Source organism: Typopeltis vanoorti, chromosome 14 (genome assembly GCF_054136105.1).
Source record: "Typopeltis vanoorti isolate ZY-2024b chromosome 14, IOZ_Tvanoo_1.0, whole genome shotgun sequence".
In the NCBI taxonomy this organism is placed as follows: domain Eukaryota; kingdom Metazoa; phylum Arthropoda; class Arachnida; order Uropygi; family Thelyphonidae; genus Typopeltis; species Typopeltis vanoorti.
This window is the reverse complement of record NC_143562.1, coordinates 90245883-90272426: the sequence shown is the minus strand read 5'-3', so window position 1 is coordinate 90272426 and position 26544 is coordinate 90245883. Positions and strand designations below refer to the sequence as shown.

The 26544-nt window shown below is 34.7% G+C and overlaps 1 protein-coding gene across 5 annotated transcripts in view; it reads right to left on the bottom strand.

Moving 5' to 3' along the window:
* Positions 1 to 26544, bottom strand: part of LOC150099751 (lachesin-like) — a 373707-nt gene that overhangs the window by 331200 nt on the left and 15963 nt on the right. For 4 of the 5 annotated variants that reach the window (XM_090404151.1, XM_090404155.1, XM_090404152.1 and 1 more), the window contains exon 2: positions 26292 to 26337. The gene's annotated coding sequence lies outside the window, so the exon portion shown is untranslated. Of the gene's footprint in view, positions 1 to 2039; positions 2117 to 26291; positions 26338 to 26544 lie in introns of those variants that run through there. The other variant, XM_090404153.1, reaches the window with a different exon arrangement.

Genomic DNA, 26544 nt, shown 5'->3' with positions numbered 1-26544 from the left:
AATCTTGGAATTGCACACTCAGATAAACAAAAAGTAGAAGCCCTAATTGACAATCTGGAAAATCAATGCAGCCCATCTAACGTAAACTTAAATATCAATCTTATTTACAAAGTTCATCGTAAAGTTAGAAATGCACTAAGACAGCCTAAGGATGATTCAGAAACCATCACCCCCACATCTCCAACAGAAATAATAAATATTATTTCCCATCTGAAGAATAAAAAGACCCCCGGCCCTGACGGCATTGCCAATAGAATAATAAAGCTACTCCCACGGAAAGCCATAATTCATCTAGTTAATATTATCAATTCCATTTTAAGATTCCAGTACTTTCCCACAGATTGGAAAATCGCGGACATTATACCTCTGAAAAAGCCTGGTAATAACCCACAACTTTCCCAAAGCTACAGGCCCATCAGTCGTCTTTCCTGTCTTGGCAAAGTAATAGAAAAGGTCATCCTATCAAGACTACAATCAGCAGTGGACAAACAGAAAGTAATCCCAAATGAGCAATTTGGGTTTCGCAAAGCTCACAACACAGTGCAACAAACTCACCGACTAACAGAACATATCACTCATGTTTTAACTGGCATATTCACACTGCTGCTGTATTTTGGATGTTGCCAAGGCCTTTGATAAGGTCTGGCATCAAGGCCTTATCGTCAAACTAATTGAAAACAATATCCCAATTAAACTAGTGAAACTCATATATTCATATCTTAATGAAAGATGCATGCAAGTAAAACTCAACGGAATTGTGTCATCAAGGCGCAAAATTCTGGCGGGAGTACCTCAGGATTCTCTTCTGGCGCCCCAATACCTTTCACAACTTCTTTGGCAGATATTCCTCTCAATTCAAGAACAACTACTACGGCCCTTTATGCCGACGACACCGCTATTCTAGCTAGATTGCTCAGCCCTCGCCTAGCAATCACTAGACTCCAAGGAAGTATCAATGAGCTAGCAAACTGGTTCACCAACTGGAGAATTCAAGTAAACCCCCTCAAAAGCTCAGCCATGCTATTTTCAAGAAGAAAGATCTGCAACAATGAAGACATCCTACTCTCTGGTCATAAGATCCCATGGCAATCAGAGACCAAATATCTTGGGGTATTATTGGATAATAAACTCCTTTTTAACAAGCACATCAATCTCATTGGCTCCAAATCTTCCAAAGTAATAGTAGAGCTCTACCCATTGATCAACCGCAAGAGAAAATTGGACCTACATAATAAATTGCTTCTTTACCGGATGATAATACGTCCAGTCATAACCTACGCCTCACCAGCATGGAGTCACACTTCAAGATCAAACATTTCAAAATTACAGAGAATCCAAAATAAATGCCTTAAGATGATCCTGGATGCACCGTGGTTCATCAGAAATTCACAGATTCACCGAGAAACCGGCACTCTACATCTCCTCCCTTCTTCGTGATCTTGCAGAAAAATTCTTCGTGAAGTCAAGTTCACATTCAAACCCACTAATCGTGCAAGCTGTCAATTGCAATGAGACTGATTACTACAAACACAAAAGACCGAAGGCTATTCTTCTCTCAACTGATCATAGCTAACACAACTGCCCTCAGAGGGCGAGCTTAACTGCTCACAAACAACTCTCATTACAGATAAAGGGGAATATGGAAAGCACTAGTGCTTCACCCATCCTGTCAGTAATGTTAATGGTAAAAAAAAATTGATATCCTGAAAATCCTGAAAAGAATATTTTTTTTTAATTATTATGCGATCAATTACTTTATATTGAAACTATTTCTTTATAGAAATATTTTACAGAAGATTTAATATATTGAAGCTATTTCTTTAGAGAAATATTTTACGCGAAATTTAATATATATAAATATAAATAAATATAAATGTTTTAACGTTTCAGTGTAATAAAACATTCGAAAAACAGTCGGTAAATAAATGATATCCTGAAAAGCATCGTATTGAAAGATAATATAGAGAAGAAACTAAAGTATTTTTCTTGTTTTCAACTACAAACGTTATACAAAAGCATAAAAACTAACACTAAAATACCTTGTGAAAAATGTCACTACTCCTTTCAACAGGTCACAAAATACAGTTCTTTGGTATACACTTAATACAATACTAACTGGAAAGTGGATATTTTTACAGCAGAACTTCATTCCAAAGTTTCGGTTATAAGATAAACTAAAAGAAAATAGAAGATTTATTCAATGGCACTTAACCAACCATCCACGAACATTAAAACGAAAATTTGAATTGTAAAGAACTCAAACATCATGCACCAGTTGTACATAGTCACTAATATCATGATTAAAAACAATAGTTCTCTTGTATGTAAAAACTTCTCTTGTTCCAAAAAGAAAAAAAATAACAATAAACCTATAGCCCACGCTAAACACGAGCAAATTTTCGCTTCTCCTTAAATAATATATATAAGTGAGAAAAATTGTATTTTTTTAAAGTCACGATTGGCAAAATGATAAAAAAGAATACAATCTATTTTAAAGTATAATTACACACTAAAATTCTAGACAATCACAGAGATTACAGAATTAATTGGACTACACATGATAAATAACTATATACCAAATTCTTTCGCAGATGTGATTATTATTATAAAGAAAGATATCACCGATTACGTGAATCAAATGGAGGGCATCAATCGACCGTGAGATGTGGTGATTGATTCATTCAATCCAATACCCTTGGAGGGTAATGAATGGCAATGCTGTAGCCAATGAAGTTCTAACTGAGGCTCGGCTATTGCTGTTACCCTCCTGCCATGATCAGAGCTTAAATTGCTCAATAACACCTTATCCCTACACTGTCCTCTACAGATAACGGGGAAGATGAAAAGCATTCTTGCTTCGCCCCTTTAAGCCAGTCCTTATAAGGACTATAAGGATTACGTGAATGGTTCGACATGGATCAATCGACCGTGAGATGCGGTGATTGATTTTATATGAGATGCCCATATAGGGTAACGGATGGCAATGCTGAACCAATGAAGTTTAACTGAGGTTCGGCTGTTGCTGTTATCCTGGGTAAATGAGTTCGCTCTCTTAGGTTTTGCCCTAAGGGAGCACTTTGAGTTACCGGGGAAAGTGTTCTCCGGCACGGCCCGCTGAGGGGTACGTGCCGGGGAATTATTTTCTTCGGAATGAGCGGTTCTGCTCGGTACTCGAGGTTCACTGAGTAGAACCAACGCTGAGATTTGGACGGTCTTTCGTCCACGAATGAGTGGCCTAGAGATCGTCCGATATTTTTGAGATATCACCTTTACTTACACATACGGTGATTGATTCATTCAATCCAATACCCTTGGAGGGTAACGGATGGCAATGCTGTAGCCAATGAAGTTCTAACTGAGGCTCCGCTATTGCTGTTACCCTCCTGCCATGATCAGAGCTTTAATAGCTCAATAACACCTTATCCCTACACTGTCCTCTACAGATAACGGGGAAGATGAAAAGCATTCTTGCTTCGCCCCTTTAAGACAGTCCTTATAAGGACTATAAGGATTACGTGAATGTGTAGCCAATGAAGCTCTAACTGAGGCTCGGCTATTGCTGTTACCCTCCTGCCATGATCAGAGCTTTAATAGCTCAATAACACCTTATTCCTACACTGTCCTTTACAGATAACGGGGAAGATTAAAAGCATTCCTGCTTCGCCCCTTTAAGCCAGTCCTTATAAGGACTATTACGTGAATGAATGAAATAACATCCCAGTCCTTTTTAGGACTTTCAGGGTAGCGGATGGCAATGCTGTAGCCAATGAAGTTTTAACTGAGGCTTGGCTATTGCCGTTACCCAGCCATGACTAGAGCTTTTTAGCTCAATAACACTCCATCCACACAGACAGATTTTTTTCATTCAGATGACGGGATAAAGAGTCAAGGACTCAGTCCATCGCCCAGTTCTTTTAAGAACTATTTCGTGAATGACCGAGGAATCAATCGGCCATGAAATGCGGTGATTGATTCATTCAATACCCTTGGAGGGTAATGGATGGCAATGCTTTAGCCAATGAAGTTCTAACTGAGGCTCGGCTATTGCTGTTACCCTCCTGCCATGATCAGAGCTTTAATTTAATAGCTCAATAATACTTTATCCCTACACTGTCCTCTACAGATAACGGGAAGATGAAAAGCATTCTTTCTTCGCCCCTTTAAGCCAGTCCTTATAAGGAATTGATATTAAGCCTGTTTGTTGTGTAACCACTCTTAGTGTTAGATATATGTTATATATACCTTTAAATTTGAAGTGGAAAGCAGGCAAAAGTTTTTCTCACACACACCTGCACACTTACTTGTATAAGGATAAATTATAGATAAGTGAATTACGGAAATTATTTTATCAGCATAAATTATCCAGTCGAAACCAAAATTGAATCAGATGGATATGTTCTTGAGCTTTCCTAAGTCAATTTTATTAAATTCTATGCAGCTCAGAAAACGACGGATAGTATATATAATTTCGACACACCTTTTGTCGCTTTGGGTCCTGAAAATTGTTATTGAAAAAATCAAAGGGATAAAGTAAAGCCACACGTTTGTTAGAAATAGTCTGTTTTTTCCGTATTTGTTATGCAAATCTGCGTAGCAGACCACCAATGGACTTCGTTTCAATGCGGTTGAATAAAAACCAAGAAAGTTTTGACGTCTAATATTGTCGGATTCTCTTTTCACCTTCAAAACGAAACAGGGGATTGGGAATGTAAATGGAAGACAATAATCAATTCTGTTGTCATATGGGTGTATAAGTTTCAAATCCCGTTGGTCTCGAATTACTTGACTCGTACATATTACAAATAAAATACGCGAAATCCAACATACTTTTCAATTCAAACGGTAAGTAAATAAATGTCTAGCACGAACAAAAGAGGCTTAAATCATTCGCTTCGGATCCCTAGTGGACCGAAACTGTCCAACCGAAGGTATTGTGGAAGTGGTCCCCAATTAAGTCGTTTATTGACTACTTATCCGAACCCACTTAATAAAGACGTATCGAATGTTGGCAGTTCAAATCAGTTGCATGCGATTCAGACTGTCGGACGTTGATAGATTACAACATTTCGTTACGTACCTCTGAAAAGCCCAGTATTCAACGACACCCAGAAAATTAGTGCTTCATCGTTGGCTAACTTTACGCTTAGCCGTTTCTGCAGTTCTCACCTGAAACATTTCAAAGGCAGCATGATTAATGGTTTGGTTAATTGCGTTCTGCTCGAGACAGGCTGTAACCATTCTGTGACAGGCGCCCCGCTTTATATAAATGTTCAGGTTAGGTGCTAGGCAGAAGGGCAGACTCCATTCTACCTTGTTTCAGATGTGTCATTTCACATCATCGCAATCCAGATTAAACTCGTCATTGAATTGGTGTGATTAGCCTCAGTTACAAAAAAAAATATCGTTCGTAACAAAATGCACAGCAATTTTGTTAAGAAAGCCATCAATTGTTTTTTTTTATTATTTTTTCATAATGATTACAAGTTTCTAATGTAGTTGGATATTCTAGTTTATATCTGATAATGAAAAACCTTTCAGAACACAAAAGATTACGCATAAATGTAAACCACACTGATTTTTTCATATTTTGAACTGTTTAATATTAATTTCAGAGCCAAATAAATTTAAAGTTAATAATTTATTGTAAAGTTTTTACAACATACCGAATATATAACTTTATATAATTTTCTTCAGTTAGAAACTAGTACAGAATTCATAAATCATGCTACACTTTAAAAAAAATTATATAAGTTACAAATATTTTTACTTGTTCGATTATTTTGGTTTAGAATCGAACTTAGAATTAGTTCGATTTATCGATTCACAGGCCCATATCAGTTGTGTCATTGGATTCCAAATAAGAATTTTTTTAAGGTAATTTCTTTTCCAAAACCGCGAATAAATATTTAAGCATTGGTTTTATTATGAGCAAAATATTAGAAAAGTCTATAAAAATACGCTTTGGATAACATTAAGTAATTATTTATATAGATTATTTTTATATCGATTATTTCTTTCTTGCAAAATTTTATTTTATTCTTAGCGCTTTTCTAATCCGATCATTTCTTTGGAGAAGTTAATATTTTGGGATTATGGATTTTAATGAGGTAATTCTCAATTATAGTATACTATCAGTAGCGGGTGATAGATGGCGCTGTGGTGTCGTTGCGTAATTGGTTCATTTTGTGGATGTGGAGTGATATTTGTAAGGGAATGGTGTGTCCTCCCAAAATGAGTCCAATGACTCCTTGGAAGTGTCACGTAGTAATAATTATAATAATAATCAATAGTATTTAACCATGTCGGAAATGACGTTCAATATGAAAGGCATCGTAAATGGGAAATAAACAGATACTGCTTTATTACTATCATTATACCGCAAAACAACAGCTTCATTATATCAAAACTTTTGCATATATTATTCATTTTAAATTTTGAAATTTAAACTAAAATAATTTCATTTAAAGTTTAAAATTTTAAAATAAACAGTAGAATTAGAATTAATTAAAACATAAAATACACCATTTTATTTTTTGTTGTCGTTATTCTAATTAATATATAAGTACGTCTAAACTATATTGAGATTACCAGGGAATTCCCGTGTGGTGGCCGGGAAAGAATAGCGCCAATGCAAATCCAAGCATGTCGTAAGAGACGACTAAATGGACGCTGAGTTTCGCTCTTAAGGTTTTTGTCTTGAGGGAGCAATTTGAGTCTCCGGGGAGGGTGTTCTCCTGCATGGCCCAGTAAGGGACTTTGTCAGTGGATGCCTTTCCCTGGAATATGAACGGTTCTGCTCGGTGGTGGTGGGGGGGGAGCCCGTCACTGAGTGGAATTAAACGCTGAATTGGACGGTCTTTCGGCCACTATGGAGTGGTCTAGGGATCGTCCTAATTTTTTGAGTTGGCTTTAGTAAAATATCGCCAATGAAGTTTTAACTGAGGGCTCAGCTATTGCCATGACCAGAGCTTTTAGCTCAATAACACCCCATCAACAAATTTTCTTCAATCAGATGAAGGGATAAAGAGTCAAGGACTCAGCCCATCTCCCCCCAAGAAAATTACTGGAGGGTGATATGATAATACTTTAATAATTAAGGCTGTTAAGTAACATAAAATAAATGGATTCTGTTTTTTTTTTTCACTAAAGTTGCAAGATTGATTTCTAGAAACTAAAAAAACATTTTTTCTCACACCGTAACTATTATACTTCGGTAACTGGTGAGAGTTACTGAAGTATAATCTATTATGCAATGAGTATGATTGATGGATGTAGTACGCTGATTACAATCGTCTCCTTTAAATTACGATATAGAATTACAATCTTAAGTTGTACGATATATTTTATGAAGCTTGGAAATATGTAACTTATAATCCTTTATAACTAATCATACATTATAATAGTAATTTTTCATACAGCAGTATCTTCAAGGGCATTAGCTGTGTTTCTAGATGAAGCTATTGTTGACATATTAATCAAGTACTGCAGCCAGATGAATAATCTTACTGCTAAAACGGTTAGGGTGAAAATTCGACCTTTAGTCATTCCTGAATTGAATATCCCTTTTGAACAATTTGAATATATAATATAGCATAATATATAATAATCTATAGATAGTTTTTTGTTGAATACAATAATATAATAACAATCTATACATAGTATTATATTGAATACAACGCTCCTTATATAAGGACTGGCTTAAAGGGGAAAAGCAAGAATGCTTTTTATCTTCCCCATTATCTGTAGATGACAGTGTAAGGATAAGGTGTTATTGAGCTATAAAGATCTGATCGTGTCATGGCAGGAGGGTAACAGCAATAGCCGAGCCTCAGCTAGAACTTCATTGGCTACAGCATTGCCATCCATTACCCTCCAAGGGTATTGGATTGAATGAATCCACCAACCTCTCGTCACGAACGGTTTGAAGTTGATATAAATAAACTATTTAAATGATAAATTGGTGTTACAACTTTCTAACAGTTTATTTTTGATTCCTTAATGTATAGATTTAAAATCTTAGAAAAACAGTGAATTATTTTTATTCCACTATTGTTTAATTTAGATATTCATTTGTGTTAAATAAATGTTTATTTTACATAGCTATGTATTAGAATAACATATTGTTCTTTTTTTAACATTTCCGTTATCTATGAACTTCTTTCAGATAAATATTGTACATAACTATAAAACAGTTCTTTCCTCTCTCCCCCCCCCCATCTTCGCTTCCAACCAGAAAAAAAATTTCGATTGTTGTAATTTTTCGGCAAGCTCGTGAGCACTAATTAAATCTTTTGCCTTATACAGTTGACTGTAGAAAGAGAACAGATGCATTTGGTCAATTGAACAACAGCTTATCAAAAAAAATGAGCAGACGATGATAAAACCGTGTAGAGTATTAATCTCTAATAAAAAATATTTTAAAAGAATTACTGCACTCTGAAAGCATAATCGGGTTAAAAGAGGAATAAAAAGATACCTGCAAGGCGAACACGATGAATAGCTAATTAGAGAAAACACCTGCAAGTATGTGATGCATAAACTAGGGTATGTAAGTGGATTGGATTCTAATAATTAACTCCAAGTGTGTGCTTTCAGTTTCCCTAACTTCCTATCTTGATTTTTTCTTTCCTTGCTCGTTTATTAATTAACTTGTGAACCTCCTTCCTTTCTTTATCGTTATCAGGGAGGGTAGCGAAGTTAGGAGGGGGGAATGGCTGTTGATTAAGGACCACATGCCTAAGAAAGCTTCACCTGAAAGAAGTAGTAATTTCACGTTTTGAAAGTGTCTAAATATCACACGTTGCAACGCGTTCAGTGTGTTGTTAATAATAAAAAAAAATGCATCTCAAGCATGACTACAAGCCCGTGTTTCTACTAAATTAATTCTTCGATGTTGATTAAAGTATGTTATTAGGAGCTCTTTAATGAATTCCTACTTCAGCAGCTTTCAAATATGCTAATCTTCTTTATGAACGTTATACCGCTAGATGGCACTAGTTGATGCTCATATATAAGACTGAAATCGATCAATGTTTTACTTTTATAGAGATTTTTAGGCGAATAAAATTAACGTACAAGAAAAGATGGTTTCAATTTAGGCATAATGAACTGAACGTATATCAACACTAGCGCCTCCTCATATCTGTTTTCTGTCCGAGATAAAAAATAAAAATAAATACAATAAAATATTGTAATTGTTACCTCGGGTGCAATGTAAAATAAAAGTCAAGAATTTCACTAAAGATTTTACTGACTTTCAAGTTAAAGTAGGATAAAAATAACTTATTTTAAAGAAAAATCAAAATGCGATTTTTTAAAGATAACTTAAATTACGCAAGTGTAAAGAAATATGCAAAAAATATCAGGGCAGGGAGAACAAGACAGGAAACGGTTCGAGGACGTTTAGGAATGAGAAAAATCCATTATACGAGCAATTTTTAAATAAAGGGGTAATTTAAAATATTAAGAAACAAGAAAAATTACCTAATCGGGTTGTTTTTAATAAATATTTTAACAGTACTTCAAAAGTATTTATCAGTATAACATAAGGGGGGGGATGTTTAGTTGGAATTTACCCCTTCTCCTTTGCTCTATTACCAAAAAAAAAAAAAACACTGAAGTGTTTTTTTTTGGCCAACTTGAGTCCTTGTAACTTCTTTCTCATAGAACTTTATTTGCTCTTAGCAAAGATCTTACTGTATTATGGATAAGTTTACTGTCTGTCCAAAATAGTTCCATTTAAGAAGCTATTCTTCTATTTCTTCAATTAGACAGGAAAATCCATCCATCAATAAAAGAACTATTTTGGACAGACAGTAAACTTATCTATAATACAATAAGCTGTTTGCTAAGAACAAATAAAGTCCTATGAGAAAGAAGTTGTACGAGGACTCAAGTTGGCCAAAAAAAAAACACTTCAGTAATGAACCACATGTGAATCCAATTGCGAAATATTGTTGCACCAGATACAAACATGTATCTTCAAACCTCTAAGTGATAAAGAAACGATACAAAATATAATAAGTGATAAAAATACCAGCCTTGGGCAACTCGTGGCAAAGGTGGACAAACTTCACATCACTTGCCTTAGTATCCCATAATTCAAAGCACATCTCCTTGTGAACATGTATAATGCTATACATTATGGGAAGGGTCACTACCCAGACCGGTTTTGACCCTTTTGGCAACTTGCATAGGTAAATATGACTTCTGCATTGCTTCAACCTTGGTATCATCTCCGGGTCTGGCTCCCACTGAAGAGACCTCAATAAATGTCGTTAATTTTCATCACCCTATATGAATCTATCTCATTGATTATTAGAGGAACTTAAATAGCTTCGAAGGTCCGAATCCCAGTTGATTTTAGTTAATCAACAATCCCGAGGAGTCTTTTCCATAATTCCAGGTTAGTTTTCTCAGACACGTTCATCATATTCATGACTGATATTTTATTGCCACTTAATCCGTTTTGACATTTCTCGCCCTTCCAAATTCACACGCCACCTTAGACAATCCCCACATTCTTTAGATATCGTTTAATTACTACTCTCCCTATCTCTATGTTTCTGAATGAATGTTGCTGTGTGTTCTCAGACTGGTTTTTCTGGGATGCAAAATCCTGCTACTTCCATATAAGAATAAACAATTCATTTTCAGTTAAACGCATTTCAGAGAAATAGTTTTCACATAAGTGACGAAAACAGAATTATGGATTTTCGATCAAAGGGCATATGTCTCATTATCCTTAGAACTGTATACGAAATTGCAGGGAAGAACACATGGTAGTAAACCAATTTTTATTCTAACAGAGGAGATAAATAATTTCCTGGAAGAACTCTTAATATACAAGATGGTCAAAACAACGGAACTAGCATTCATGTAATATGTGGACGGCCTATTCTATCGTCTGGCGAGCAATAAATATTCAGTGAATGAACTATTTCTTATACCTCAAATATTTTAGTAGTTAAAATGAGATGTTATCAATTTACAATATGATATTAGTGGTCATCAGGCTGTTACTGATAAAAATGCAGAACCAAATATCTCATTATCCATTTATATCAGATTATGTTTATACATTTTAGTTAAGCGAGAAACTAACTTCTAGGCTTTTTCTTTTCCTAATGGAGTGAATAAATCCATATCCACCGTATAAAATAAATGTGCACTATATTGTTTATGTGTGTGTGTATTTTATACCTATTTTGTGGCATAATCGAAGGCATACTTGCCTTTAACAAACCATTTAAAGTGATTATACCATTAGTTGGAATATTGATCATCATCATGTGAATTAATCCGTTAGATTTGTGGAAATTATGATTAACCTTAAATTAAAACAAACCTAGCTTCTATTTAATTGTTAGAATCAAAGCATCTGGAGAAGTACATGCTCTAAAAAACCGTGAACAACTGTATCAGAGTAGGCAAATCTCAATGAAAAATAAACGCAATAAGTTAACAGAATTCTCTTGTGGAGATGCATTTTAATTGATGGGTGTCTTTTAATGCTTGTATTATGAAAAGGATCTCTCTTTCAATCTTTTATAAACAACATAAAATTCATGAAAGCTCAAAGATATAAATATATAAGAAAAGAGACGATTTACATCTGCGGAGAACTTGACATCGTCGAATGATACCAATCAAAGCGTGGCCTAGGGATACGAGTGATTTTCTTTCCCCTCCAGTGGCTAAAACTCCGGTTCACAAGAGAGAGATACTGACAAATAGGTATTGCTTTACCCAAACAGAGAAGGTATACTGTGCCCATAACGCAGACTGCGAAACAACAGTAGTTTTATCACAAATGTGATATTATCTCGAACGCAGGGTGGGACGATAACTTAAATATCATTGAAAATATTTATAATTCATGTTCCGGAATACAATTTAACTATTTATATATTATAAAAATTAATGTATAAGTAAAATTAATAATTTTACTTATACATTAATTATATTTTTTCTTATTATTAAAGGAATAAAAATTATTATTGCTTAACTTTTTCAGGTAATGGCCATGAGATTGTAACTTTTGTTATTATAAATATAAATGGTTAGGTGGGCCAACAGCAGGCTCGCGGGCCGCATGTGGCCCGCGACAGGATAAAAACTATATTAAATTATATGTATTATCAATTTAGCTATTAGTTTCGACCGCAGATTTCTGATTGATATACTAGTTATATTCATTATTTCTGATGACGGAAACAATTTATATTCTCACACGGAATCAAAATTGCTTTAAAAAGATTACTCAATTTGTTGAAAGACTTGCTCTGCTCTGGTTACAGTGATCAGTTTCAGAGACTCAGTTTCACAGTTAACATTGTTATTGATGTTGTTTGTGTCCCCTGTATTGTCTGTGCACAAGGAATATACCTCAAACGCCACTACATACAGCACCATGCCGCTAAATACCAAGAATACGTTGGCCAAGTACGTATTAAAATTGTACGTAATTTGAAGAGAAAGGTTAGTGCTCAGAAATCTATTTTTACTAAACCAAATGGCCTTTGATGAACTTGTTGCCGCACATGAACGCCCACAGTGTTCTTTAACTTGTGTTACATGTAAAAAAAACAGACATATGTAATTAAATTTAAATTAACTAATATTTAAATTAATCAAGTATTTTATATTGTTCTCTGAGTAGTTTAAGTTCTGTCTAAAAGTGTGCGGCCCGTGATGCTACCACTCGTCATATCATATATTCGCCCTTTTTTAGAATGAAGTTGGCCACGCCTGAAATATAAATCTTCACGCTCTTTAAATGGAAAGAGATTGAAATAAAACCAAGTCTGAACTGCTCATGGATTCTAAAAATCTAATCTTACACTGAAATGTACTAAATTTATAAAGTTAATCTATTCGATATTTTATGGTGTGTTAGCGTACTTTATTAGCTAAACTTGATCGCAAAAAACAATTCACAAACTTATTTGTAATTAAATTTAAAAAATTGGAAACAAATCTTAAGGAAGTCGGAAAGTTTTTAAAAAATGTGCTTTTTTTTCTATACAATTTTTTCTTTTCAATCGAAAAGATATTTCCTTTTCAAAAACTATTTCTCTTATAGTTTTTTTTTTTCCATTCTTATCGCTATCTTTCAGCCAGCAGTAGAGAAAGAAAAGATGTCGCTGACCTCATTCTACACGAGTCATTTCAGGTCACTCATCAAAGCCAAACATTGCAAAGAAACCGGAAAGTTGCACGGACATATGCCGGCCGAGTTGAACTGCTCACGTTCATGATCACTAGGGAAGACTTCCGCTGATCTACCAAAAAGGGCCCGCGCAAAACAGGCTTCAGCACTTCTATCACCTATTTTGTGTGCCGAAATCGAAACAGTCATGATCATTATTAGCTTCCTTCACTGCATTTACACCGACAGTTCTTTCTTGTACATCCACAATATAAGGCGCGTATGATAGCATAATGGAGAATTTCATTTTCAAATTCCTTCTTCTTAAACGCCTTTAAAATTCCGATAACTTATTTAACTAAACGATGAAATATATTTTTGAATTTTCTCTGAACTACCAAGCCTTATTTCTAGAAGCTTCGACTTGGTAATTTGTAACTCCGAAAAATGGAATATAGCCATCAAGATCTTTAGAGCAAAGTCCATTTTCTTGATTGATACAGAAAAAAAGGAACCCTACTTAAGGAAATGGGTGCCACTTTAATAGATTACTATAGAAAACGCCAAGAAAACATAATGTCATTTAATGTTAGAGAAAGAGACTGTATTAGTGTACCTTTGGTTTAAATCTCAAATAATTCAACGTGTATTTACTTTTTTTTTTTTCCTTTTTTGGTGCATTCCACTGGATCTCATCTGTTGCGTAGTTTAATCGCTCCATGTAAGAAACATTCGAAAATAAATTTTATTGAAGGTATTTTTTATTCATGCATCGCTATGCATGTTGAGACTGGTTTAGATAAGTCTGTTATCCTTTATATGTTAGTGTCATTCACATAAATTGATTTTGTGTGGAGTTTATCTTGTAGGCTTATTAAGAATATAACATTTTTGATTTTACCAAACTTAATATCCAAACGATTGCTTTTCAAAAATTACGTAATGGTTTTCATTTAAGAAGCTTTCAAACATTTTAAAATATCTTTAATATTTTATAATCCAATTAATAATTACTTAAATACTTTGCAGAATTCTCTAAAAATTAGAGTATAATAAAAAAATAAGAGATACCAAATCCAAAAATAACCATCTAAAGATAGTTATTTTTGGATTTGGTAGAAATTACCTTGCATGAATATCAAAGGACATTAATTAATGTTAATTTGCTTGGTCCATGTTCTTTAAACATCTATATATATAACATTATATGAAATTCTGTGTTATTTAATAAAAATTACTTAATTTTTAAGAATCCTTTGATAACTAGAATATAACAAAAAATAAAATAAAACACCATTTAGTGTTTTGTTTATTGAAACATTGTTTCTATCATTAAGTGAACACCCAGCATATCGGATTCATTCAATCCAATACCCTTGGAGGAAAATGGATGGCAATGCTGTAGCCAATGAAGTTCTGAGGCTTGGCTATTGCTGTTACCCTCCTGCCATGATCAGAGCTTTAATTGCTCAATAACACCTTATCCCTACACTGTCCTCTACAGATAACGGGGAAGATGAAAAGCATTCTTGCTTCGCCCCTTTAAGCCAGTCCTTATAAGGACCCAGCATATCCCAGCTGGTGATATTATCCTTAGTGATTTTCAACCTTTTTCGTACCACAGCATACCTAGACTAATTATTAACAATCTGCGGCACGCTATAAAAATATATTCTTTTTTAATTTTTTTGATAATCTGGCAAAACATAGGCATAATTTTGATTGATTTACGTACACAAAAAGATGGAAAACCAGACACTAATAAATAAATGCGCAAATTACGACATTATTTCTTTCAATTAATTCGTTTACATAAATCTTGCGGCACACCGGTTAAAACTCGCTGCTGCTCTAGTGCAAAATTACATGTTTTGTCTGATTAGTTTTCGTGAAAGGGGAATTCTAACTATGACTATATAAAATGAAAGCTAATGTATTGAATCGACAGGCCGTCTTGGGTAATATAATATAATAACGGCTTTTCCTAAATATAGTTTTGTTAGGAAAATATTTTCCACTACGAGGCAAGATAAGTGGTCTCAACTAATTCATTATTTGGAAAACTCTGGTTATAAACAAGGTTCAAACTATGATCATTTCAGCGATGTTTTTAAATATTCAAAGCAAAGTAAGGGATTTATCACATCTTTGTGCTACAACTAGAACCAAGCCAAAACTGCAACGATCCTAACACTGAAAAGGGTCTAAAACTCTGAAGCTTATGAAATTTACCTTCCAATCATGACCAAGCTGATCATGCGCAAATGAGGAAGAATGACGTCATATTTCTTAGTCTACAAACTGCATTTGTTTTATTATATAGAGGACCCGATTTTAAACTAATCTTGCACCTGTTCAAAATTACACTTTTATCTGCTTTTTATAAGTCACATAGAACTCATATTTTTATAAAAACATGAATGCACTCACTTCCAACGAATTAAAAAAAAATGTTTTGTTTGTCCATGTCTTATCGCCTCTTCTTTTACCATCCAGTTTCCTCCATTTCTTTTGTTTTTACAACCATTTCCCTACCTTCTTCTGTGCGTTTTTCATTTGTTTAGTATCCTCTCTCGCTGCTCTTGTCCTTTCCTTCATTATTCTGTTTCTCTTGGTCCTTTTTCATTAATTCTCTCGTCGTCCTTTCACACTCAAACACCCTTCACATGCAACAGTTGCATTATTGTATTTACTTGCATTTTTATGACTCTTCTTTACATTGTATCGAAATTTCTTATGTGACCTGCATTACAACTTAAGCTCTACAACAGTATAAACTTCTTTCTCTCCTTGCTTTCACTACAAAAAATAATTTTAAAAAAATCCAGACGTTACACGCTCTCAACTTTGTCCCGCATCACTGAAATATGCTTCCATTAACCCCAAGTCATGTTTTCTACTTAAACCAGACATTTTTGCAAAACACGCTTTCTTACATCCGTGTTTTCTGTTAAATACAAAACAGTAATTGAGTTAGAGTTATACAGTGGATGACATATTTATCTAATTAGGTAATATAACTGCAACCACTTATATTAAGGATCCAATTTTCTGGAGGCATCGTCAGTTGTAAAGCACTTTGTGTAATTACTTGCAGACAACAGTAGGCGATCAAAGCAACATCGTATACTAGGAGGTAACACTAGTTGCAAACCACAGTGAGTTGATCATTGATATACCTCTTCTTTCCTCCAGTTTGTCAAACGCAAAATAAATTCTTCCACACTATAGACAGATAAATAGGTCGATAAATCGACCCACTCAATGTCCACTTAGTTTAATTAAATATTTTCATCTCTAAAAGTGGATACTTGACATCTTTTGCCTTTGGTAGTCTGCACCATATAATAGGTTAATAAACAGGCTTGGTTTTAATATATAAATGAGAACTTACGATGAAGTAGTCCAGGACTATATCTGAAAAGGAATAGTTGTTCGTTTTTGAATTTTAGGAAAAACTGGATTTTTTTTTTTTTTTTTTGTTATCTATATTTATTTTCCATTTATAAGAATTTAATCTTAATTGACCGATATCAAAACTAGGCCAGTTGTGGACTGCTTCTCTTGAAGAAAGTCCGTAACAATCATATAATCCGAAATCTTCAATAGTATAGTTTTCCTTTTTCATATTGCTATAATTTTTGGCAGTTTATGGTATAAATTATCTCCTACATGCTTGTTGTATGAGCGTTTATAAAAATCAAATCGCTCAGACAATTTCGTAACAACGGAATAAAATAACCTTTCATAGGTCTGGTAGTTTATTATGTATGACCCTTTTGGACGGCAACATAATAATGGAAAATGTATAATTACTGTATTACCAAAGATAGTGTAACAAGCAAGTAAAATATCAATGGATACAAAATGCGATGATCGACACAGGGTAGTGCACGGGGATCGCATTCCTAATCAGAAACTAATGGACGGGAATTGTATCACGTTACAACAGTAGGAGTCTCCATAGCTCAGCTAGTATGCACAAGTGCTGGGTTGGAACCCGGTCTAAGTTTATATTATAACTACCTTCCTATCAACAGTTTTCCTCGGTTCGGGACAATACTGGAGTCCTAACAGTTTGTCAGCACTCCGATAGGCATATTTAATATTTCGGTCTTCTAGGACACTTCCAACTGAATCAATCCAAGACCCCGATCTTCCTCGTGGTATTTTTCATGTCATCCTGGCCAAAATGACACCTTTTTGCTAACCGTTTGTTTCCCCATTTTGTTTAAGTGGCCTCCGATTACATATTCCTGAATATCAATGCTAAAACACTGATACAGTATACCATCCGCATAAATTAAGGAGATCATATTAATATTAATCATATTAATGGACTATCACAGATGATTCTTATAAATTAAGGAGTTCATATTAATTGACTATTACAGATGATGATAACAGTAGATATACTGCGATCCTTGTCTTACACCTGATTTTACATCAAATCATCCTATAAATAATGTATGTTTACAATTTAAATGTACATAGTATATTTCGTAATGTCTCATTTACACCATACACGTGTAGCATTTTGGACAGCTCTCTCTCTCTCTCTCTCTCCACCATTCTCTTTATCACATGCATTTTATGCCGCATTCTGTGTGAAGATTTTCTGTCATTGTTTCGTTTAAAGTTTCACAGGTAATTATTCCAGATATTCAGAAAGTCTTTATCCTCAGTTTGTTTAGTTTTTCATTTCTGATTTTTTTATACAGTATTTCTTCCATTTCTAAGCTTTTATTAATAGTCTTCAGGATATTTTTGCAACATTCATGATATAAATCTTCTTTACTCTTACCGAAGTCTTCCTATGACTTTTGTTTAGCTACTTTTACATATCACATATCTTAGCTTTATTGCTTGTGTTAAAATACACCTCACTTCCTGGATGAGTGTTTTCCACGTGCTTTTTCTGAACTGCATCTTTAACCTCTTGGACTCACCATGAATTTTGGAATTTTTTTTATTCTTTCAAACAGCAACTCCGCACGAGTTCTTGGCTGAATCAATCAATGCTTTACTTCTAGTTGGTTTATTTATAGTTTACATTGGTTGACTTCTAGTTTTCAAACCTTCATATTTTTCCCATTAATATTTGTATATTTAAGTCCATAGTTCGACTCTGAAAGCTGTTTATAGGTTTGATTAGTTTTAAAACCATCTTACATATTTTTCTTTTGAATATGATATTCAATTTCAACCTACTCAAAATTGGTTGCGGTTACTGATTAATACCTTTGGAGGGTACTGGATAGCAATGCTGTAGCCAATGAAGTTCTGAGGCTCGGCTATTGCTGTGACCCTCCTGCCATGATCAGATCTTTAATTTAATAGCTCAATAACACCTTATCCCTACACTGTCCTCTACAGATAACGGGGAAGATGAAAAGCATTCTTGCTTCGCCCCTTTAAGCCAGTCCTTATAAGGACTTTATGGATCTGATTTGGGTGATTATCCGTGATTGTGAAGAATTTCTCCGCAATGCCTGTCATGTAGGTCTTAATATCTGGAAGATTGGCTTCTTGATGTAACTGGATGTTTCTGATGAACCATGGGGCATTAAATGCCATTCTTAGGCATTTATTCTGTATTATCTGCCTAAGAACGGCATTTAATGCCCCATGGTTCATCAGAAACATCCAGTTACATCAAGAAGCCAATCTTCCAGATATTAAGACCTACATGACAGGCATTGCGGAGAAATTCTTCACAATCACGGATAATCACCCAAATCAGCTAGTTCGACAGGCAGCGGACTACAAACCCTCAGATCGTTTCAAACATAAAAAACCGAAATCCTCCATCGCAAGAGAAAGTTGATACAGCCTCAATGCTCACAATGAGCGGGTAAATTGCTCACAATAATCTCACCACCCATAATCTAAAATCCAGATGAAGGGATACAGAGTCAAGGACTCAGTCCATCAAACAATTAAGTTCAAATATGAGATTACTTCATCAAATCTAATATGGTAGCTCACTTAAATTATGTATATCGAGGCAAGTATGAAAAAAAGGAGTAACTTAAATTATGACGACTTAATATACATTATATAAAACAAGATATACGTGTAATTACATTATAAAAATACTTATACATATTTAAGGAAAGGAGCCAAAATTAATTTCGATAAGACAAATTACTTTTATGTAATTTTCGTGAAAGCAAATTCACCGTTCTTACCATTAAAAACATTAAATGGAACTTTTAAGTTTTGTTTAAGAAATTACTTCTGTGATTGAAGCAAAGAACAGATTACATTGGAAAATTAAATTAGCAAACATCTCAAGAAACATTAATCTTCGGAGTTTCTAGTTGATTTTGTAGAATGAAAGCATCGAACGTATCTCCTCTCGCAAATCTCCTTGTCCTATGACATTTATTCCTATCCGGACTAGATTTCGATTTTCTGGAAATTTCTACGAGAGAGAATGCATAAAGTAACCCGAGTTGCAAATATCACAAAATCTAATCATAGCTTTATGGCATCAGATGTTTGATAGCGGTGATGAAACGATGAATAGTATCTAGCTGACAGTTAGTTAGAGCAGCCTTTGTCTGAGAGGCCTAGAGAAATCACTTGTGGCCATGCACTAACGTATGTAGCGATTGAGGGAGAAATGACACTCCTCATTAACTGGGAATTTAATGCAGATGACTGGAAGAGAATCAGGGCTTCCAAGCGGAAATCGAAAGCTTATAGGGGATGTCATACGAGTACAAAAAAATCTCATTTCGTTGGCTGCTCTGTGGACAAAAACTTTAGCTTCAGATAGCCTCTGGGGAGAGAAATACAGGCGTAATAAAACAATAAATGATTGCTATTAATCAGTGCTGCTTGAAAAGGTAGAAATTACAACAAATTTCGATACCTTTAAGAGAGTGATTTTGCCTCCAGGCTACCATGCAGCGAGTAGAAAAAAAAAAGATCTAAAGAAGTCTGAATAATTGCCATTATAAATACGCAAGTTGTCTGCCAGTGTTTATTTATCGGTTTAGTTAGCATTAGCAATGTATTGGCGTTTAATTCGTACGTCTGGTTAATTCACATGCGAAAACATTGAGGTTAATTGATTGGTCTTAACAGCCTCGATATCATTAATTAAGAAAATAACCTGGTAATAACTAAAAAATGTAAGGGATTCAATATTCATATATTTATCAGCGTGTCATCCGAACAATGAAATGGGTGTTCAATTATATATTTCAATGGAAAACAAAGAATAGTTTGTTTTCTTCTCCTTCTTTCGAGGAAGTGTTTTTTTTATTTTATATATATTAAAACATTTAAAACAGAGGATTTAATTTTTCCAAGATCACGCGCTTTCGGAAATTAAACACGTAAAAATTCTAACGTCTTACGTTAAACAAGTACAGAGTGTTTCCAAAAGAATGTCCCGATTTGAAAATTTGTATATCTCTGCAACAACGAACTACAAATGAATGCGACTTGCACCATGTGAACGGCCTTGGCCCAGAGTTTGATATGACGACTGCTAGATGCCACTACTAGCGCTCAAATAACCGCGACACTTAGTTAATGAGAAGATGACGCCTAGTTAAACATAATTATTCGAAATCGGGTCATTCGTTTTGAATACTTATGAGATATATTTATTTTATACCTAGTGCGTGATACACCGGCGAAAAACCTATAAAACATTAGTATTGTGGGTGGGCTAAGATATATTGTTATTGTTCAGTCTAAATACTCTATTTCGCAAAAATAACATAATATAGTAAAATAATATTATAGATACATTTATATTTTATAGCTAAATATATAAAATAATAAAAATTTCTAAACATATCAGACAACTTATCAGAAGATTTCTTTACATTGAGATTAGCCTTCTGACACAGGATGGAAATCGTATTTAAATCGTATGTTTTGGAAAAAATAAATTTTTCCCAACACAGGTTATTTGATATATTGATATAGTAATGCTGGAAGAGAGTTTTCATTCATCAGTTTATGTTTCAATTATTTAGTTCTACATTTTATAATTCATGAAAGGATCATGAGGACACCCACACTCCAGTTTAGTGTGTGTGTTACTCACGGTAGAAGTTCCCTGCTTTACATTATATTGCAATTCCTTGTATTTTTTGGAGGAAGGAGTTGAGTTATTAAAGAACAGTTGGTTTCCGATGTCGGCCACGGCAATCAAAGTTGAAGGAAATGAAATTCGCATTTTTTTAAAGAGTTGTACAAGAAAAGATCTGGAAAATTGCATTTTATATTGTTCCATAACCTTCTTTTAACTTTCTGGAGCGAATATGACAGTTCCAGGGCGCTTAAAGCAGAGATTTTCGTGAGATGTTGGACATTTTATAAGGTAATAGATCACACAAAGTGTTTTAATGACACAGTTGTCTGCGTGTTTTTTAATTTTACTTTTTCCGTTGCGTTTTGACAGAACTTAATCGGAGGATATTTTAGTTGACAATCTACACGACACACCAATTAGTTGCATGAATATTTGTGTCGTTTGTATTATAAACAATGTCTTGTACAAGATCGCTTATCCCTAGAGTTAAAAGTTAAAATTTATATGAAATAATCAGAAAAATATAATTTTGGTACCTATGCTAGGATTTTATACACTTATTTCTGATGGTTGACAGCATGTAATTCTCTTCCTGGTAGACACCTTTTATTAAAATACATACCACTAGAATAAATAATTGTTGCGTAGTAATTTGGGAGTGGTCGTGACTTTATTAGGTGTTGTTCTATAAGTGACTTGTTTTTTACTTTAGTGTTTGTAAAAAGTAGTAGCTGTTCAACAGGTAAGAAGTTTATTTAAATTATGGAAAATCTTGATACAGACGACTTAGTTCAAAAGTTGGATAAAACCTAGCACTCGATGTCCTTAAACTATTAAAATAAAGAAGTCTGAAGTCAAGTGGCCCGGTTATACTTGTCACTGAATATAGATCATTTCCTTCAACCTAGATTTAAATAACTAGGCCACTTGACTTCAAACTTTTTTAATGTCATCTTCAGGGTCACATTAAAGAAGTTTGAAGTCAAGTGGCCTGGTTATTTAAATCTATATTCAGTGAGAAGTAGTGACCCTGAAGATGACATGGGAGCAGAGGGTGAAAAGATGGGCTTGGTGTTCTCCCCACCTACAGAATTCCAGGAAGATCATGCGCGTAAAAAACGAAGGACTGAGGAGATCCTCAGAGATGACAAAATGGATGAAGACACTCCTAATATAGACGTTTCAAGCGCTGTTAAAGGGAAGGTACCAACAATCATTCTACGAGACGAAAGCAAATGAACTTCGCTTATATCAATCATGAAGGATCAAAATATTGCCTACTCATGGGCAAAAATACAGACGATGGCATACAGATTCAACCCACTACAGTCGGACAATATTGTCATCTAATTAAAGTAATGGACAACCTCAACGTACAATACCACACATTCAACCTCAGCTTTGAAAAAAAAAACTAAAAAGAGTACTGATGGTGATATCCTTACAGAGGATATCACCACTGAGAAGATAGCGATCTAAGCTATCACGGTTTGCCTCCGTTCAAAGTGAGCAGAATGTTTAGAGCTGACAAGAGACCAATGCCAGTTGTCTTGGTGAAAATTCAAAACTCCCATAAAAATATTTATGACTTAACATCGATCTGTGGACTCAGGATAACGCCTGAAGCTTTAAGAAAAAGAACATTAGCAAAGCAGTACGACAGACCTCAAAAATATGGCCATGCTCAAAAACTATGTAGAGCTGACGACAGGTGTTTGAAATGTGGAGAAAGATTCCGGCCAGATGTGTCAATTGCAATGGGCTCCATCCTGCAAATTATAAAGGATGTAGCTTCTACCCTAAAAATAGAGTGACAATGAGAAATAATCAGACTTCCTCTCAACCTGGCACGCAATTAAAGGAAGCTGAACATTCTCCGACTCAAACGATATCTAAAAAGAAGCCAACATGCCAGGATCAAGCACACCCTAATTACCACCACTCTCTCTCTCTCTCTATAGCTACCGTGCTTCAAGATCTCAGTAAATGAAGCCTATTACTGACCTTTACCAAAATATTCGTTCAAGAAACACACTCTTTCCTAACAGCACTTAGCAATGATTAGAAATAAATTTCTTCCAAACTTCCTTTTAATTGCCGCTTGGAATGCCAACGGCGTCCCCAACAAGACTATTGAATTACAAGAATTTTCACTGATAATCCAGATATTATACTAATCAGCGAGAATCATTTACAACCAGCGGACAATCCGACATTGAGGGGATAACTTGATTTCTGCTCTACATAAATAATAGGCTTGATTACAGAGGCAGTGATACTGCCACTGCTAAAAACTACATTAACATGTTCATTGCCAATCAAGCGATATCGCGTGATACGAGTCCTCACCAAACGGCCGACCACGCGTTATCGCGTGGACGTTGCTAACTAAATGAAAAAAATATAAAAAAAAATTGGCCACCACACGAAATTCCAATTTTCAGCTTGGCAACGAAAGTGTTAAACACGATGCAATAACCAACCCCCAAACCACCAATTTAGGGAGTACAAGCATTAAAAGTCTATACCAACACAGCTGGTAAGCTCAATATCTGTGCCGCTTACAACACACCGCACCGAAACTTTGATTTAAACGCCATTCTAGGCATTAGTTCATCATCGTTGCTGGAGATCTGAATTCTATCCCAGCTTGGAATAGTAAAACAACCAATACAAACGGTCGCATACTTTATAATTACACGGGGTCAAAACTGCATTGTAGTGGTTGGTCCCACTGCGTCTACTCATCACGGTCTTCTTGGCAATTAAGACATGTTGGATGTTGCTATCCTACAGAACGTCAAATATCAGTACCAGTACAAACACTGAATGAGCTGTCCTCGGATCACACCCATATCTTACTTAAATTAAGCAATCAAGAACAATTATCTCCCCCTTATTCTTTCATAGCATGGGAAAGATTATCGAAAGTATACGCAAACGACATGGCATTATCAACAAGATCACTCCCTCCTCATCTTGTAATCAAAAACCTTCAAGACAGCATCTCGATGTTAGAAAAATGGTACCATAGAATGGACAACAAAGCGTAGCCACACTCTCACCATACTCATTCCCCAAAGAGGACATTCAAATATTTAATACTAAAATCTCACGGCAAATAGAAATCAAATATCTCGGGATAAAAGATTGGGTTCAATAGCCACATCAGGCTCATCTGTGCGCAAGTATCCAAAACTATCGCTCATCTCTATCCCTTGATTAATCGACGCAGCAAATTAAATACAAAAAACAAACTATTATTCTACCAGGTGCTGATTCGTCCCATAATGACGTACGCCTCTCCAGCTTTTAGCCACACTTCCTCCAAATCCAAAAAAACTAAAATTACAACGAGTGCAAAACAAGTGCTTGTGAATGATACTAAATACTCCATCAGAAATGAACAGATTCACCTTGATACCAATATTCCCTATATCTCCTTATTCCTTCACTCTCTCTAGCAGTAAAGTTCTTTTCGAACGCAGCTATGCACCCAAATCAAGTGATCCAACAAGCTGCAGGCTACAATGAATATGACGTCTACAAGCATAAAAGACCCAAAGACATTTTACTTTTCCGATGTTACATTTAATCCCTCAACCCCCCACAGGGCGAGCTAAATGCGCATAAATTACTCTTACCAACACGTCTTCCGATTCAGACAGCGGGGAGTATAAAAAGCAATAGCTTCGCCTTTTGGCAACAGTACGGGTATGCGTTTACACACAGAATAAGCGAATTTAATACGTTTCGGATTAAAGTTAAATTTTAATTTGAAATTCCATTATGATGTCCAGTGTTATTTTCACAGTATTTTGCTTTATTGTTTATGGATAACACAAACGCCAGCATAATGTTAAAATTTCCTCTTTACACTAATAAAAATAATGCGAGAATACTCAGATTATAAAAAAAAATGTTGACAATAATCAATGCACGAATAAAGAACCGACCATTGTTGTTCATAATAATACTAGGAAGGATTTTTTTTTAAAGCAATTTATTCTTTCGCTAATCCAAGTTGTGGAATTACTCCAGCTGATGTTAATACCTGTGGGAATACAACATTCCTTAGAGATAATGCTGTCACGCTAAATCCCATCTCTCCTTGTAGAAGTCTGCATCGTGATTACAGAAATTTTACAGAATGCATAACAGAATATGCGGTAGTATTTTTTGGTGGTTCATCTTAAAATCCCAAAGGACGGCACCGTTTTAATGCCAAATGAAAGTAAAGTTAAAACAAATCTGAATAAGAATTTGGTTCATGAAACACAAAAGCGAAAACGTCTTTCTGGGATTATCTATAAAGAGTAACAAATATCCTTAAAAAATCTTAACGAAGTCAGTCTAAAATTGTTAGTAAAATTCAGTAAAATTAATATATTACTGAGTGAATTCAATAGGAGTGTAAAGAATAGGTGAACAGTTATTTACGTGGAAGCAAATGCTATCATCGTGAAAACTGAGAACTACAAAGGCAGTTTCCGGTATTGCTTCCAGGTTAGTTTTATTGTCTGCTGAATAATAGCACCAACTTGCTCAAACATGACTTCAAGCCTTTGTTAGCATTCACTAACGCGTGCTCTATAACGATATAGCTTTAGCGAAAACAAATGCTCCACGCAGTCAGAGAAACATCATTGTCTAGAAAACGATATTCTATTGTGAACAACTGCAGCATAGAACGAGAAAGAGTCCTGATTCTTACCCAAACTGAATTGGCGGAACACAGGATTAATATATGCTTCTTTGTGAATCTCTCTCTTTATCTGCATCTGCACACAGCGAATATAAACAACATGCAAAGGATTCGGTACATATTTCTACCAACAAAACTTAAGTAGATGCGAGAATAATGTCTTAAATTGGATTTATGCAATAAAAATATGAAGTAGTGAATGTAAAACAAATGAAGGTTTGCAACTTAAACAGTATCGTATTATCTTGTTTTTTATTCAAAAAATAAACTTACTATTCGCAATTAATACTAAATTATTAATGCTTCAAGAAGAATCGTTTAATTATGCAATACAAGACATTGCTAGATAATTAGAAAAAAAACTAAAACTAACTTACCTTTACGAAACGTAAGCCTGGAGTCGTAGTGAGCTTTTAAATTCATCTGTAAAGATAAAAATTAAATCAAACGTTAAGCTAAAAAATTCATAATATTTGTTCTTATTCTATGTAGATCAAGGAAAAGTAGGAAAAATACCGACAAGATCAATCATGGGAATGCAAATACCATCAGATTACAGTTTAATTTACCTACACATCAACTGATTGATTTTGGGCATACGTACACATTCAATAGCAAGGGAAAAGACCA